The 19,242-nt window shown below is 42.1% G+C and overlaps 1 protein-coding gene across 6 annotated transcripts in view; it reads right to left on the reverse strand.

The window, feature by feature from the left end:
- Window positions 1-19,242, reverse strand: part of LOC138744080 (inositol polyphosphate-5-phosphatase A) — a 445,284-nt gene that overhangs the window by 346,594 nt on the left and 79,448 nt on the right. The gene's annotated exons all lie outside the window — the stretch shown is intronic.

Genomic DNA, 19,242 nt, shown 5'->3' on the forward strand with positions numbered 1-19,242 from the left:
CCACGTTCTGAGGCAGGGTTATTGACCTGAAACATTAGATTTTCTTTCGAAAGATTCTGCTTGATTAGCTGAGTTCCTCCAGCATTTCTGCTCAGTTCCAACTTATGGAATTTATAGTATCCACCCCAAAGTACCCTGAGAAGGCAGAGTTGTGCCTATTCCCTGAACAACTACAATCCTTGTGAGAAAATGTTTCCACAATGATGTTCGATGAAAAATTCCAGAACTCCCAGCAGGGAGGCCCTATACAGTGGAAGTCATACTGACAACGAAGCCTTGATTGAGGTTAATTACTTCTCCTGGGAGTTAGGGGAGGATGGGTGAAGCTCGAATTCTACTCCAGAACACTCCAGTAGAGGTGTTGCTAGTTTTAACAAAAATAGAATGGTGGAGAAACTCAGCAGGTCAAACAGTGCACTTTATGCAGAACCAACGTTTCAGGCTTGAGATCGTCATAAAGATATGAACAAAATGTGAGCAGTGTCCAAACAAGATGGGTAGGGGTGGGGCAGAGGGATGAGCACAGTCCCACAGGCAGGAGGTAATGAGAGGGAGGGCACAATCTTTATCTTTGCTATATAAAGGACACTGTTTGACCTGCTGAATTTCTCCAGAATTGTGTTCTTACTTCAGCTGAAGTAAGACTGGAGACTTTCTCGTCAGTTTTTTTAAAATCTTGGCTGTAGCTTATAGAAATTGAACCTCAATCCTATGCTATGGGAGCCTGGCACAGAGGACATGATGCCTCAGGCAGATAAGGCAGGCTTGAGGGAGTTGGTGGCCAACTACTATTATTTCTTGTCCTCATGATCTGCTTATTATTTCCAATCTATGCACCCACTCCCCAAACCAGGCAGGATCAGTTGCTTATCTTCCACAGGGTCATAAACTATTCACAGAGTGAATTTCTAATACCAAACAAAATCCTTTTGAAATTATACGCAAGCTTCTAAGCTGCCACAATCACAGATTGTTAGAACTGCAGACTTTGGATTTGTGTCTTGTCATTTATTTATTTTTTTTGTTGTTGGATAATGTTTAGCTTTGCATGCACCATGAAACCTAACAAACAGCAATCTGAACTCCACTTCAGGGCACATGGAGACTCCCATTAAAGGTTAATTTAGGTTTATGGACAAGAAGATAAAACTGCACTATAGCACAAACTGGTTATGTACCAATACAAGCACAGAATTTAAAAATAGAGAAGGAAAACAAAAACATTGAAGAGGGGTTTATCTGTGAAAGGCTACACCCCAGAGTGAGTGACCTCTCATGCCAAACCTGCTTTGGCAGGGGTAGCTTTAGGGGAAAGCTTTCCTTTGTAGGAATCACATGTGGGAAGAATGTGAAGAATCCAAAGTAGCTGGTTGCACCCAATCTGAAGTCAATCTTCTCCCTACCTATGCTCAGTGCCTACCTAGATTCTGGACTTTCTAACAGAAAGAAAGTGTGTCTGGGTCAGTAGCAGATCATTGAGTGCCGACACACTGAGCACTGGCACGCCTCAGGGCTGAGTTCTCAGCCCACTCTTGTTCACACTAATGACCCACGACTGCATCACCAGATCCAGCTCCAACAGTGTCATCAAGCTTGCAGATGACACAACAGTCAGTCATTGGCCTCACCAGCAACAGTGACGAGTCCCACTACCGCGAAGAGGTGGAAAATCTTGTGAAATTATGTGAGAATAACAATCTGAGTCTCAACATGGACAAGATAAAGGGGATGATCGTAGATTTCAGGAGGACCAGGAATGACTACCCTCAACATCTCAGTGTGGAGAGAGAGTGGAGAGCACAAAATTCCTTAGAGTTAATTTAACTTGTGACGTTTCATGGACACGCAATATCTCCTCACTTATCAGGAGGCAAAACAGTGACTGTACTTCCTGAGAAGAGTGAAGTGGGCAAAGTTACCAGCCACCATTATTTCAACCATTATGTCCTGGTTGGCTGCATCACAGTATGGTCTGGTTGCTACAGAGAAATGAATTGGAGGTTAATCTACAGGGCCTTAAGAATGGCAGAGAGGATCTCTGGAGTCTCCCTCTCTCCTAATGATGTGATCAACTGGAATTGTTGTTTGAAGAGGGAATGCAAAATCATTGAGGACCCCTTCCATCCTGCAGCCAACATCTTTCAGTTGCCCCCGGCCGGTAAGAGAGACAGGAGTATCAGAGCCAAAAACACCAGGATGAGAAACATGGCAGAGAGAATGTTGAACAACTAAAGGAACTATTCACTTTAACCATCCAAGGCTCTCATATTCATGAAACAAAATTTAGTTAGTTATTTTTATATTTGAAAATATGTCATGCATAGGTATTGTTTGTCTGTGTATTTTGCACTGAGGACCAGAAAACACCGTTTCATCAAGGTGACATCAACCACGTCAAGACTAATCAGATGACAATAAACTTGACTTGACTACCATAGGTACTGAATTTAGGTTGGGTGCAGTTGACCCCTTTTAATTCTTGCATGTGTGATACTGACAAATGATGTCAATAGACCATCTAATGATCGTTAAGGGGACAGAAAAACCACTGAACTTCACCTCCATTCCATAGAATTTCAAGATTGGGCAATAGTCTTTCCCGCACCCCCCCCCCCCAAGAATTCACAGAGCATTTGTTGATCGTGTACTGTGAACTTTTATTGTATGTCTTAAAAATTTTAATATACTTATCTTCTATTCTCACTTATATTTATGTAAATATGCTCCATGGTCCTAGAGAAACACTATCCTGTCGAGTATGTATGAACGTTAAATAAAGGTGACAACGTGTCTTGAAAAGACCACTACAGCTGTAAAGGCTGAGGTCACCATTCCTGGAGGAGGAAGAGCAGAGAGAGGTCACCATCTGAAGGATATATAGATGATACAATAGCTGGGTTATAACAATTCAACAACTCTGGCATCATGTGAAATCACCTTCACCTAGCACAATGAGAGCACACTGCCCTTACATGGAGAGAAGTCACCATCAGTTAATGGGAAGAGGTCAACATTAGTGAGGCGGGGAAAGGTCACCATGCCTGGACAGGGAAAGGTAACCATGTTGGGGTCACCATCTCTGGGCAAGAGAGTGGTCATTATTCCAAGCATAGCGGAGGAGTCACAATCCCCAAGTCACTGAAAGTTTACTATCCTCTGGATACAGAGAGGTCACTCTATTAGGTGCAGTGACAAGTTAAAATCTGTGTGATAGGGAAGGGTCACTATTCCTGGAGTAGGGAACACTGCTATTCCTGGGAAAGGGAAAAGATCATAATTCTGCTACTGGGAGAGAAGTCGGCATTCCTGGTGTGGACGGGAGAGGTCACCACTCCTGGTGTGGGGAGAAGTCACCACCTCAAACTGAAAAAGAGAGCACTGTTTGTCTCTCAACTGAAAACAGAACCTGTTTGAATGTCCTTTGAAAGCAAATGTTCAGCAGTGAGAGTGACTTCGCTTCAGTTTTATGATCCTGTCAAAATCCATCTAAACGTGCACTATTCTCAAGTGCTGAGGATTTGTTGACAGCTCGTGTTCCCATGGTCCATCATTCCTTCCAATGGCCTCTCCACATATCTGGTTTCCATAAGAATTTGTCAAGTGGCTCGTTAAGAAAAGGAAATAGTGCAGATGGCTCTCCAGATGGCAGAGATATACGGGGATGAAATCACAATCCATGTTTCTACTGCCTATAAAAGTACACTACTGAAATAATCCTTGTATCAAAATCTGCATTTACAACACAACTGTATTAACATCCTGTAGATTTTTCTCTGGAACAGCAATATTTCAAAAGCCAAACCACGTCAAGACTAATCTTAAACACAGCTATGCTATTTAAGGATTTAAAAACAAATAACTCATGCTAACATATGTCTGCTTGTTTTAAGATATCACATGGGGCCAAGAAAAATTATACAACAAAATGAGCCCTGCAGAAAGGGCTGCCAGAATATTAACAACATAATGTCTTTTTAAAAAAATCTCTCATGGCATTTTGAAAAAAAAATCAAATAGAAGGAAATATTGTGGGTTCTTTTTGTCTCAACTTAAATGGGTTTCCCTGTTATGAAAATCCGGAGGGGTGATCAGCTAGTCACAGCAGCAGAAGGTACTAGCTACTCGTACCTTATGCCTGAAGGATGATAATTGACCCAGAGCCCAACAATAAATGTGAAAATACCCTTACAAAATAAAAGTGAGGGAATAAACAATACCAAAGAGGATAGATCTGCAATAATGTGTCATTTAAAATGTTCAAAGCAAAGAACAAATTGTGCAACAGTTATTTGAAATATTGCAATAATTTCATTCTCTGCTCCAATGAAATTTGTCATTTAACACAAACCCCCACCCCCTTTTCTGATGAAAATCTGCACCAGTCGGCTTGTGCTAAACCTGCTGCTTGGTAGATTATCAAAGCTGTATCCACAGGAAATCCTGTTTTCCATTGCTGTCTTTTCCATTAACAAAGTGTACAGCCACAGCAAATTTCCTTTGCCAAGAACAATTGCTGATTCAATTCATCTTTTAGTGATTAGTTTTCATTTTGGACTTTGGAAAGAGCAATTGAAATAGTTTCTGAAACGTGAACTTTAAATGACCTTCAAATTTCCTTTTGGTTGTTGCAAAAGGAAAAAAAAAGTATTTCCATAGTAAAATGCTTACAAAAATGGCAATACAGTACTGTCTGATTATTGCTTGTGGTGATACAAATTATAAGTAATGCCACTCAGAACCCGTTAAATCCATGCAAAGGGCTGGGATTTCTCTCAGGAGAATGATGCATTTTTGTGGCACCAGGATCAAGAGATTTCTCTATTCCTGAGTTGGTCAGTGTATCCTTTGCTTTACAGATCAGTATGATAAACAAAACTGTTTCATAGCAGAAATTCACTGCAATTTTGATCAGTGAGGATGTTGTCAAATAGAATGGATTTACTTGGAAAAAAATTAACCACTTTAAATTTCATGGAGTATCATATGCTCCTTAAAATTAATCCATTCACCTGAGCACCCAGGGCAGAACTTTAGAGAATCACAAGTTCAAACAGATCTGCCCTTTCTGAGCAGTTTTCAGCAGATATGTTTGTGCAATAAGAATTTTCCTGATTCCCAGCGATCAGTGGCACACCCACTTAATCAACATTTGCAGCAATTCTGTCCCTTCGCCTGCACACAGAACACATGTCAGTCTTGGAAGGTCCAGAGCAGAGCTTAAGGAGTTAGTTATTGGCCCACAAGACCCTTTTCCTGCTTCTTGGAAAGATGCTTCTATTGACCAGCCTTAAACAGTAGTGTGAGTGACATCAAAAGCCACACAAGCCGGAGATTGTCTACAAAACACTAAGAGGAGGTCAAGCGTTCTGCAATATAATTATTTTCTTCACCTACTGGTGATCAGTATTTGTTGTCGCCCCAATTTTCCTTTCAGTGGTTGACAACCTACACATTATCATGCAGTTTCTGCCTCTACATCAAAAGGATGAACAGGGTTCAAATGTCTATGTGAGAGAGAGAGAGATTCCAAATTTCACCATGAAAGTGCACACGATGAGATCTTCAATATCAGTGAAGCAAAATGAGAAAATACTGCTCTGCTTTTCTTAATTCACCCACATTATCAGAATGCATGCAAGATGAATCCTTAAATAATAATTTCATATTAAAAACTATTCAATTTAGTGTCGGTTTAAGGCCATCAATAAGATGCTATGGCAGGTACTAAGCTTTACAATATACTCCAATTGTACAAATTAGCGTCGAGTTACACCAGCAACGAAGCATTGGCTCTTTTGATTCAAATGAGCCAATTTCTGGGACTCATTCTGAAAATCTGAACAAAGGGTGTTTGAATTGGATCACCTACAATACTGTAACATTAAAGGGTGGGTGGGTGGGTGCTCCACAGGAAATTGGCAACTATTTTTATTGTAAATGATGCAACAAGCACAACTGATGCATTTCAGCATGGATAAAAACCAGAAAAACCTGTACAGCTTACATCAAAAAAGCATGACTTAACCCCCAATGGAGAGACTGCATGCAGATTATATTGAATACACTGATTATATTGAATACTCAAGACTGCAATGACCATTCTGACATTCATTGAATTGGTGAAAGTGTTGTTTTAACTTTGGTATAAGTTATTTTGTGTTAAGTTATCATCTGCTGAGAAAAATAGAAGTCCAAATGAAAGTGGTAAATGGTGTTAACAAGGCTGGTGATTCAACTTTGGCCTGCTCTGAGGGTTAGGATACCCTACTTCCAACCATTCAAACTGTCTACTGCCACATCATTAATGCTGTTATTAACGAGCAAATGTGTTCAAAAAGCACACACAAGGCAACTGCCATAGTTCTTATAGATTATTTGCCGTTTTGTGTCCAAGATGATGTTCATTTTCTGAAAACATCAAGAGAATACTGGAAGGTTGACATTCTGAGCCTCAAAAAAAAAGGGTAGAGAAATAATAATTTTTCATGAAATCTTGAGGTCACTTGCTCATGTGAGAGATAATACAGGATTTATTGTGTCCAAGCACAATAATTCTGCCTTAAACAGGGCTTTGCCTGCCTGGTATATTTTTGCCTGCAATAATTTTTCCAACCAAGCTCTAGTAATTCTCTGACATATCAAGACATGAGAAAACCAAGTCAGTTTTTTTCCCAGGGTGCAATCTTCCACCCTGTATGAGGCCTTAAGTTTGGCAGGTAGACCATAGAAAAAATCTCACTTGAGACAAGACACACACTGGGTTTGCTTTTCTTCCCTCTCCACCATTGCAGTTTAGTCGAGTAAGGTGGGAGGATAGGGAGGTGAGAAATACTGGTATAGCAGGTACGAATGATTGGGTTGAGAATCATGGAGTTGTTGGATCCTTTCCCTGAGAGGGATAAAGGTAAAAGGACAACAAGGGAAAGAACATCAGGGGCTGGACATGTGAGGGCAAACCTGAATAACATTAGTAGTGAGGGAGGGTGGGAAATCAGCTACCCTCAGCAGATTATATCAGAGGCCCACAAATTGCTCAGATTCTACAGTCGACATTAGTCTTTAACTGGAGGTATATTTCAAAACTGTTAAAGATGACCTGTAAGGAGTTTGTACGTTCTCCCTGTGTCTACGTGGGTTTTCCCAGAGGCTCCAGTTTCCTTCCACCATTCAAAACATACCGGGGATGTAAGTTAATGGGGTGTAAATTGGATGACACAGACTCATGGGCCTATTACAAATGTTGTATGTCTACATTTTTAATTAAAATTTAAAATTTAAGGCCTAATCTGTGGGATCTGAGCAACTTGTGGGCCTCAATGTCCAATAAATTTTGCATGTGACATCATAACAAGCTTTACAAGGAGTCACGCGATGGAGTAGTGGCCGGACGGTGAACTCCAGCCCTCTCCAGAAAAGTCGGGAAAAACAAGAGAAAACACAAAGGCACAGAAATAAAAGTTACAGAAAAGTGAGTATAAAGGTGGAAAGAAGATGGCGACAAAAAAAGAAAAGTCGAAAGCAACGGTAAGAAGAGAGGAAGAGAAGACAAAGGAGGAAAAAGGTGAAGGCCTTACCTGTCCGAAGAGGCCCGCTGCGGAGAGAGAAACCCGCTCCCTCAGGTCGGTAAATAATGGACTACAAAAATGGCTCGCAGAGCCGAGCAAAAGTGCGCAACCGCGCATGCGCGAAGTTTCGCGCATGCGCGATGCGAATGAAAAAAAACACACCGACGGGAGGGGGGACCAGCTGGGGAGTCGATCTCCACAGCCGGCAACGACAGCTGCAGAACACCTGCAGCAAGAAGAGACCACAGAAGACAATAGAAACAAGAAAGAAGAGGAGGAAAGGGCAACAAAGAAACAACAGATGGTCAACCCAGAGGAAGAAGAAGAGGAAGAGTATGGTGAAATAGAAGAAGAGAAGATAGGCAAGGTAAAGGATATACTTGCTCTTATTAAAGGATACATGGAGTCATTTAAAGAATGGCAAACACAGGAATTTAAGGATTTAAGAAAAAGAATAAACAACACAGAAGAGAAAATAACAAGCTTTACAAACAAACTGATATCACCAACTCAGAACGGATACTCATCATAGGCGGTGAGGAACTGGATTTTAAATTTTGACCCACAAGGCTGTGCAACCCAATTACACCCAAATGACCCACAATCCTTGTGCATTTTGAAGAGTGGGAGGAAACCAGAATATCCAGAAGAAACTCACAGGTCATGGGGAGAATGCACAAACTACTTACAGTCAGAGTAGGAATCGAATCGCTGACGCTGCAACAGCGCTGCGCTATCTGCTACGCTAACTGTACCACCCTGATTAAATCTACAAAATCTGGTCAGACAACCCTAGTGTGATTTGTAATTAGGATCTCCATGGTTCCTAACATTATCGCAGAATTGTGACCAAAAGAATTTCTAAACAAGGGACATTGGATGCTACAAATCTCCCTCACAGATCTGCTCCGAAGATTTGCTATTTGGATCTAAAGTGGAATTCAATGATCATCAATTGGTTGAAAATTAATATATTGGCTGGAGGACCAAGATGAATGTCTCTGCTGTTCTTAAAAAGAGTGTTATAAAAAAAAAGGGTTTTTTTCACATCCATCTGACAGGAGAGACAGAGCTTCAGAGTAATATTTCACCTCAAAGCTGACTCTTCCAACTCCCTCGATACTTCACTGGAATGCCAAACTAGATTTTATTTTTGAGTGCTTGGAATGGGAATTGAGCCCACAGGTTTAAAACTTAATTCAGGGAATGTAGTACTACTGTGGAGCGGTGTACTGAGGACTCCCAGAGGAAAGAGATTGGGAAGGTTATAATGGAGGGAGTTTTGGAGAGGGGGCTAGGCACTTTGTTAAGTAGCCTGCTACCAAGTGAGAGACAGAAACTATCTCATTAGCAGCTGTGTGGGCATCATGGGGGCAGAGCCACAGAAAGTGAAAGGAGGGCTTTTAATGCTTCAATATTCAATTATCAAGAATATTTTATTTAAATAAATGGCCTTCCTCATCTGACACTACAACAAAATGGCAGTAAACTTTTCTGAGCTGTGTCCCTGTCATAAAATCCCACCAGGGAAATGACCGACTGCAAGCCAGCTTTTTTCTTTGAAGGGCTCAGGCCCAAAACGCCAGTCATACATATATATCTACCTCCTCTCGATGCTGTGAGAGCTGCTGGGTTCCTCCTGCATTTTTACTACAATCAGCATCTGCAGACTTGTGTGTTACATTCCAGTTTTCTTTTGTCAATCTTTTTTGTAATTTTTGATGCCTAATAAATGTTGGTTGGTTGGAAATAAAACCACAATTAATTCTTTAATGAGAAGATCATCCCTGCAATGCCAGGATTATAAAACTCTTTCCATGAGGGTTAGATAATGACCACAGTGATAGGTAAATCACAACAGGTACACAAAGCCCAGGTTTTCTGCTATTGTGTTCAGAATATAATGTCCATTAGCTGGCAGCTATGCTCATTTGGCCAAATAGCCCACCTCCCTTACAAAATGTTCATGATTTTGGGAGCTGATTATAAACTTCCTCTTTATCTGTTATTGACAACATCTAGGGGAAAATGACAAACTCTGTGCGCTAATAATGCTCTTATTACTCTCTTTGCACCACCTCAATGTGACACAAAATCTTCATTTGAGACGACAGATTTACTTTACGTCAATGTGCTACACTATCAAAAACTTCAGAGTATGCTATCAGTGCTTTATTTCTATTAAAATGCACATGGTTTACCCCTCATGCATGCCACAAAATAAGTTTTTAAAATGACATTATTAAAGCCAAAAGCCATCACCAAAACAAATGCATTATATTTGCAAAGAACAGGAAATGAGCATCAAAACATATTACAGTAAAATCCCCGGTATCCAGAATTCAAGCAACCAGCAAAAAAAAAGGAATATATTTGAAATTATTTTAAAAATAAATAAGAATAAATAAAAAATGAAATAAAAGTTTAAAATTGTAAAAGTAACTGTTCTCCGATATAACACACAACCCCTTGGTGAAGATGGGAGCAAACATTCAGCCAGCAGAGTTGTGCCCCACACACAGCAGCAGTTTGAATAAAATGGTGTCACCCAGAATGAAGAGCCGGTCAAAGCCGCTCGACGCTGGGGTGACTCTCCCATAGTGTTTCCCTACCCCTGCCTAGCAAGTCTTTATCTTTATTAGTATATTATTATATTAGCTTTAACTGTAAACTTAAGGAGGAGAGGGTTAATTATGACACTGGCTGGCATGGTTAGCACAACACTGCTACAGCGCCAGCACCGGGGTAGGAAGTTAAATTTTGTAAGTTATGGGAACTTTACATAATTAAAGATTACAATACTGATTTTTTTCAAAATGCTTTAAATTTTGCACTGTTGTTTATCTTTTAAGCAGTTTATTCTTAATGTAGGTGTATAAGTTAGGCATCGTAAGAGTGAGTCTCAGGCAACTGGAAAATTTGCATTTCCGGCATCTGCAATACCCGTATGTGCGGATACCTGGAGTTGTACTGTAGACAGTCACAAGAAGTATCGTACGATACTTAGAAGCAAAGAGTAATACTTCTACTGCAGGATAGCTGCGCTGAACACACAATGTACAGAGGGCCATGTAGAACAGATCACCTTTATGGATGTCTAATACACACAAGATCCAGGGCACCACTGTAAAAGGGACAAGACTTGTATAACTAACGAAAAAAGGGTGTGATCTTAGTATTGAAGTACGAGCTGAGGATTGTGGTTGGGAATAGTCTGAGGTTTTTAAAAACTGGAGTTCTGAGGATTGCTCGGGAACATCATCTGCTAAGGTGGGACAGGACTGCATAATTTAGAAGATGTTGAAAATATATTAGTAGTAGTTCGGGCTGCGCAGCTCAGATGGCGAAGTCCTCCTCAGCGACAAGATCTCCATCCTCAATCGATGGTCAGAACACTTCCAATTCCTTTTCAGTGCCAACCGCTCAGTCCAAGAATCCGCCCTGCTCCAGCTCCCTCAACAACCCTGAGGCTAGAGCTGGGTGAGGTCCTTACCCGGGAAGAGACATATAAGGTAATTGAACAACTGAAAAGTGGCAAAGCAGCAGGTATGGATGGAATCCCCCCCAGAGGTCTGGAAGGCTGGTGGCAAAGCTCTGCAAACCAAACTGCATGAGTTTTTCATGCTCTGCTGGGACCAAGGAAAGCTCCTCAGGACCTTCGTGATGCCATCATCATCACCCTGTACAAAAACAAAGGCGAGAAATCAGACTGCTCAAACTACAGGGGAATTACGCTGCTCTCCATTGCAGGCAAAATCTTCGCTAGGATTCTTCTAATAGAATAATACCTAGTGTCGACGAAAATATCCTCCCAGAATCACAGTGTGGCTTTCGCGCAAACAGAGGAACTACTGACATGGTCTTTGCCCTCAGACAGCTCCAAGAAAATTGCAGAGAACAAAACAAAGGACTCTACATCACCTTTGTTGACCTCACCAAAGCCTTTGTCACCGTAAGCAGGAAATGGCTTTGGCAAATACTAGAGCGCCTCGGATGCCCCCCCAAGTTCCTCAACATGGTTATCTAACTGCACGAAAACCAACAAGGTCGAGTCAGATACAGCAATGAGCTCTCCGAACCCTTTTCCATTGACAACGTCGTGAAGCAAGGCTGCGTCCTCGCACCAACTCTCTTTACTATCTTCTTCAGCATGATGCTGAAACAAGCCAATAAAGACCTCAACAATGAAGATGGTGTTTACATCCGGTACCGCACAGATGGCAATCTCTTCAATCTGAGGCGCCTGCAAGCTCACACCAAGACACAAGAGCAACTTGTCCGTGAACTACTCTTTGCAGACGATGCCGCTTTAGTTGCCCATTCAGAGCCAGCTCTCCAGCGCATGACGTCCTGTTTTGCAGAAACTGCCAAAATATTTGTCCTAGAAGTCAGCCTGAAGAAAACTGAGGTCCTCCATCAGTCAGCTCCCCACCATGACCACCAGCCCCCCCACATCTCCATCGGGCACACTGAACTTAAAACGGTAGTTTACCTACCTCGGCTGCACCATTTCATCTGATGCAAGGATCAACAAAGAAATAGACAACAGACTCACCAAGGCAAATAGCGCCTTTGGAAGACTACACAAAAGAGTCTGAAAAAACAACCACCTGAAGAAACACAAAGATCAGCATGTACAGAGCCGTTGTCATACCCACGCTCCTGTTCGGCTCCGAATCATGGGTCCTCTACCGGCATCACCTACGGCTCCTAGAATGCTTCCATCAGCGTTGTCTCCGCTCCATCCTCAACATTCATTGGAATGACTTCATCACCAAAATCAAAGTACTCGAGCTGGCAGAGTCCGCAAGCATCGAATCCATGCTGCTGACGACCCAACTGCGCTGGGTGGATCATGTCTCCAGAATGGAGGGCCATCGCCTTCCCAAGATCATGTTCTATGGCGAGCTCTCCACTGGCCACCGAGACAGAGGTGCACCAAAGAGGTACAAGGACTGCTTAAAGAAATCTCTTGGTGCCTGCCACATTGACCACCGCCAGTGGACTGATATCGCCTCCAACCGTGCATCTTGGCACCTCACAGTTCAGGGGGCAGCAACCTCCTTTGAAGAAGACCGCAGAGCCCACCTCACTGACAAAAGACAAAGGAGGAAAAACCCAACACCCAACCCCAACCAACCAATTTTCCCTTGCAACCGCTGCAACCGTGCCTGCCTGTCCTGCATCGGACTTGTCAGTCACCAACGAGCCTGAAGCAGACGTGGACATGCCCCTCCATAAATCTTCGCCCACGAAGCCAAGCCAAAGATTAGTAATAGATCTGGATTCTGATCAGGTGGAGAGGAAGAAACCACATGGACAGAATTCCATTGTAGCTGTCCAGTGGAGCTGCAGCCCTCCCAATCTAATTGCAGCACTGATCCATTATAAACACATTTTTAATTTTGAGGGTATCTACTCACAGCCAGTTTCCAGCACAAAATTCCATGGGTAGCTGAAACAGACCCTCCATGACAAATGCAGGCTTCACATTCATCTGCATGTGTATTTGCTTCTATCCAAGGGTCTTTCATGCATGAGTAAATTCCACATGTGATATACATTGCATGGCAATCAAACACACACATAATCTGGAATCTAAATGAGTGGCAAAATAAGCATCCGATTTGGCAGTGTGTTTCAACTTCAGGTTCTGGCACACAAATATTTCACGCTGAGTGCCTGAATTCTCGTCCAACATTTTTCCAAACCACTTCTTTCAGTCTAACCACAATGCAGATATTAATTCATAATTTCTATGCAACTTCCCTTCTATTCTGTTTATGTTGTTCTTATGAGCATAAAGAGCGTTGTTTTCAAAGGACATAATGGAATAGCATTTGCTGCTGTATAGATTATTCTTTTTGCTTGGTCTCACTTTCTTATAGAAAAGCGTCACATTCATTGTTCCTTGATCCAATGTTCAACAGGAGTTTATTGTCATATACAGAAGACGTGCAGAAATTCTTACTTGCTGCAGCCAAACGGGAATGTGAAATACACTGACTGCAATAGCAAAAAATGAAATGACCACAGAAAATATTTAAAAACAGATAAATAAATATTCATAGTTGCAGCTACTCAAGAAACCAAAGGTGATATTTCAGTAGTGTAGACAGCTCTTTTGGTGGTCCTCGGGTAGTTTATGGTTAGGTTTAGTGTGGTATTGGGAGGTTCAAGAGCCATCTAGCTGCTGGATAAATCCGTTCTTGAACCCTTTATTGAGAATCAAGACCATTTTTTGGAAAAAAATAACCGCCTGAAAGGAACAGCAAGAATTGATTGTGACCAGGGTGATGGGATCCTTTCTGATGTCAGCAGTTCTCTGTAGGCAGCACCGCACATTGATGTCCTCATTGGATGGAACCTCAAAGCCTTGATGGACTTGGTTCGGATCTCCACTTTCTGCAACCTTCCGCGTTCCTGGCCACATGAATTTCCAAATCAGACCATGATGCAACCAGTCAGTATAATAGTATTGTGGTAAGTGACCCTGACGAAGTGCATTCAATACATCTTATGGTGTAAGCAGTAATTGTCATGGACAATATAATGCCACCCCTGCTCGGTAGCTGGTTTTCTCATCCTTGTGTTAACAGGTGGCAAGTTCAAGTCCCATTACCAAGACTTGAACACAAAAATCTTGGTGGACATTCCAGTGTAGTTCTAACAGGGTCCTGTACTGAATTCAGTTCTCAGCAAAGGTGTTGAATGGAAGCCTCATCTGCCTCATCAGGTGGGCATAAAAGTTCCCACAATTCTATTTTGGGGAGAAGTAGCAGCTCAGTTCTTCATTGTTTATTCTCTATCAAAAGCATAACAAAAAATAGATTATCAGCTCATTATTACATCACCGTTTATGAGAAATGGTTTGCAATATAGCTACCATATTTTCTACTGCACAAGACTGACTGTATATCATAAGTCCTCACCTACCTGCAAAGATATCCCGATGTCATGAAAGGCACGGCAGAAGTAGAAACCTTTCTTTCCTCTAACACTTGCAATGGACTTGCAAGCCCCTCAAATAAGGCCATTGAGAACCACTGTGTGTTTGGCCAAATGTAGGCCAGGCTGGGAGAAGTTTTGTTCCCCCAAATTATAAATTATTTATTTATTATTTCACAGTGGCATAGATTTGAATTGAAGCATAATCTAATCAGCTGTAATCCACATAGCACTTATTGAAATTATTGTATCTCAATTAAATTGAACGCAACTACAGATGCCAGTGGGAGGGATATAGACACAAATTATACTCAGTTCAACTATTCCACATTTTTTCCTAGAAAGTTCACATCATATATAGAAGTGATATTCAGCTCTTGTTGGATTACAATAAAAGAGTAACCCATGCACCTTCCACAAAGCAGGCAACATGCCAATCTTGTGCTGCCTTCTACTGACAACGATTTCAACAACCAGACAGTGTTAACTGATTGATTATGCACATCATCAGGGATCTAACGTTGCCAGCACCGATTAAAGAAAGGTATCACTACCCTAACTGGGTTGCAGCTCTAAAAAGGGAGACGCTAATAGTGATGCCGGGATGGCACAACTTGGATCAGTGGCCATTCAGGTTTTCTCAAACTGCATTGGAGACCTTGTGGGATAAAAAACAAAGTAGGAGAGACGTTCTGAATCGGGAGATTTCCAGGGGCTCCCCAGACACACATTTAAAGATATTGAGGGGAAAACAACCGCAGAATCAAATAGCAGGAGAAAGAATCTTCAACTCCAGTATGCCACCAAGTACTTCTGTCCCCTAAAGCACCAGTCAATTCACTACAACTCAATCATTTCCCTACACCTTCCACTGCACTGGTCCAAAAATTAGATGCTTCATCCCACCCACGTAGACACAGCACACCTCCTTCTGATCATCTCTTACCTTGAACACTCGACCAGCTATTCAGTGTTGATGGTCAAAACTACCAAACATATAGCATTACATTTACTGATGACCTGTGACCAGAACCAGCAGGAACTACCTATGCACGGACAGATGCAGCTACACCAGTGGACAAAAGTACAAGCTAGAGCTTTTCTCTCGGGCATTTCCCTTTGGAGCAAGGAAGGATGAGAGATGACTTAACCGAGGTATACAAGATTATGAAAGGGTTGGATCAGGTAGACAGAATATTTTTCCCAAAACAATTATAGAAAATACCAGAGGACATCTGTGTAGGGTGAGTGGTGTTTCAAGTGAGATGTCAGAGGTGTTGGTTTAAACTCAGAGTGACGGGTGCTGGAAATGCATCGCCAGGTGGTGGGGGCTGGTACAATAGGGACATTCAAAGGCCTCTTCGTTAAGCAGATGGATGCAAGAATAGATGTTTATTGGTCTGATGCAAGGAAGGATTAGATGTTGTGGAGGTTTACACAGGTTAGCACAACATTGGGGGCTGAAAAGTCTGCTGTGCAGTAATGCTCTATGTCAATGCGAACATCCTGTTGTAGTGGGAGAAAGCAAACTGTATGGTCATGCAAATATTTCTAGCTGAGAAGAAGGCAGACAGTTGACGTTGTCAGATTGGCAGCCACCTCCAATATGGTCCTCAGCACTTTGACAATTCAATCACACTACAGTCCAAGAAGGAACACTATTAAACCCAAGTCCAGCAGGATTTAATCATGCAGAAGTACCAAAATTATTAATAGCTATTTTATAACTTTGTTACCATGGAAACAAAGCAACAACAAGCAGCAACCAAGCCTTCAATTGTTGATCCTTTTATATTCCACAGATAGTCGTCTATCCTGCTGCTCAACATTTGCTAAGCCATGGAAATATTTGACAAGAGCTTAGTTGAATCAATGGGTTAGAAGTAGGAAAGCTAGGGTCAAATCATCATTACCTACTTACAGGTGCCATCACCTTCATACCTCCTTCTGGTTCCTTCAGATGTCACATTGATTCCCAAGTAGCATTTGAGGCATACTACTTATGACAATTTTGTCTTTACAACATGCCATTCCACACTCTCAATGGTCCAAATGAACCTCTTTAAAATGAATTGTTCATACACTGGAAAGAAATTAACACATATTCCTGGAGCCATATACCCTGAAAACTCAGATTTTAACTGGGTGCATCTATATAAAGTAAAATGGCAATTAACAATGTCCATTTACATTGATAAAGTATGGTATTGTCTGGCTCACAGACCTGCACAATTCATACTCAGATTGATTCTAATGTTACTGCTGGGTCGCATCCAGTATTTCCTAGAGTTTCTCCACCATCAGATTAAAAGAACATTTAACATTCCTGGAATTAGCCTTTAAATCAAATAACCTAAGAAAAATGCAGACTTGAAGATCCAGACATTTCACTATCTATGATGCACTAAAACTTCTTGATTCATCAAACGCCTCAATCTCCAATTATAGAGATGCTCATCTCCAATGGATGGACATCAAACCACTGGAATGTAATTAACAAATATCCACATGAATAGAACTTCAGCTTTCCTACGTTTCAAGAGTCCGAGTTCCAGGTCACACAGTAGCTTGTACTGTAGTTATGCTTGGCATCAACTTGTCTGCACTATCTGAGTGACCACAGGAATGACTTTCTCAAGATTTATTTTTCTCGAGCAACTGTGAGAAGGAGTTCGAGGAGAAAATAAAGCATCAAAGAAACGTGAAACTAAAAGGTCTCAGACACTGTGGTTTTAGTCAATACACAAAAGTACTGTAGAAACTCAACAGGTCCCTCAGCGTCCATAGGACACAAAGATATACAACCAGCATTATTTTCCAAAAATAGACTTTATTCACAATAAACTATTTACAAAAAAAGATGTCTTCATATCCTTAGGGTCATCTTCGTCTATTCTCATCATTCTACATTGTCACATACTCTCTCTGCACCATCGCCACCACTATGGCTCCTTGTCCCCACTGTTGTTTGAGGGGTTTTCCCTTGGTCTCAGCTCTTTAATGTCAAATTACAGAAAGACTCTAGACTGCAGTCCTTCCCCAAAGTGCCCTTTGCCTTGGCTGTGCCAAGCCTCAGCATATACTCTGGCAGCCTGGAATGTGGCTGTCGCTACAATTCCTCACTGACATCTCCAACAGGTTTCAGGCAGTCTAAAGGGCATCCTTCACCAAGTTGATAATCTTCCACCATTTCTAGATGTTTGTTTCTGCCTGCATCTCCAGGAACAGCCCATAAATCAGAGTCCTCTGTCACGCTGCTGCTGAGGATGAACCTTGATCCTTCTCCAAACACTCTTAGCAAATCTGCATGCTGAGAAGGGATGGGTGACTGTCTCCACTCTCATCTCGGGGACCACAAGCGTTAGGGGATGGTCCTGTTGGATCCTGAAGAATTTTACCGGGAGAGCTCCTCTCAACACCAGTCAGGCCAAGTCCTGATGTTTATTCCTGAGCATTGGCAATGAGGCATTCCACCAGATCAAGGACTCCCCAAATTTTTTAAGCTCACAGAACCCTTTTGGGGAGCACTTGCAAATTGCCAAACTCCCAGAATCAGCTTTAGAAGAGATCTGGTGGCTTACACATGGCAATTCTCCAGGCCCTTTCTTGGATCTTCATATGTACTGGAAGATTGATCTGGTGACCACCAGGGAGGAGGCGAGGGGGATGAGCCACACCTGCCCCACGAACAGCAGTACCAAAAGCACCTCGCATCTGATAACTAAGTTGTTCCCTGTTATTGAGAAGAAGCTGTGTGCCCATAGACCCAATTTCTGGTGGATCTTTGCCATCCACTCTGATTAATTTTTGTAGCTCATCTTGGCTCCTCCAAAGCAGATCCTCAACACCTTTAGATGGTTAGATCTGACTGTGAAGGATAATATAACCAAAGATTCGGGCCTGAGCCTTTTGTAAAGGTATGAGCAGAAAGCCAGCAGTTGCTTGAATAAGGTATCGTAGGGGGGAGGCGGGGAGAGGCAAGAAAGGGCAGTGGGAGAAGCACAGGCCAACATCTAAAAGGCCAGGGATAGGAGAAGCCAGGAGAGAAACCTTGAGAATTGATCAGAGGAGACAGAGGGATAAGGAAAGAGGGAGACAAGCTGCTTTCAGGTGGAATAGCCAGGAGAATGCAGCTCCGGAGCCGGCTGTGGGTCTGTGCGAATTAAAGGTGCTGTTTTGGCACCTGAAAAGCTCTGCAGCGGGGAGAGGTGCTGCGGAGCAAACGCCGGCACCTGTTGACTGTGGCTGTAGTCCCACCTGCTTTCAGGTGCCTGGGGGAGGACTCGGAAGCTGAGAATACACTTACCCGAGGAGGGTTGGGTAAATACTCCTCTGATCAGGGTTCTCGCTTTCAGGTGGCCTCCCAACAGCCACATTCGGGTATTTTAGGTGGCTTTACGTTGGGGTATTCTGGCCACCTGAATGTGGCACTGATGTAGGGAAAGGGAGAGATGAAAGGGAGGTGTGGGGTGGGGTGGGGGGGAGAAGCTAGCAGAAATCAGAGAAGTCAGTATTAATACCTTCTCGTTAAAGGGTGCCCAGACAGTCCTGTATATACAGATAAACCCCTACTTATAATGTCCCAATATACAATATTTCAATGTTACAATGGATTTGTTCGTGTTTTTTGGTGAAATCTCATATTTTTCGGCAAAATCTTGCATTTATTCAGCAAAATCTCATGCATTTTGACCAATTTCAACTTACAATAAATTTAAACTGAATCTGC

Source organism: Narcine bancroftii, chromosome 10, assembly GCF_036971445.1.
Source record: "Narcine bancroftii isolate sNarBan1 chromosome 10, sNarBan1.hap1, whole genome shotgun sequence".
Lineage (NCBI taxonomy): Eukaryota > Metazoa > Chordata > Chondrichthyes > Torpediniformes > Narcinidae > Narcine > Narcine bancroftii.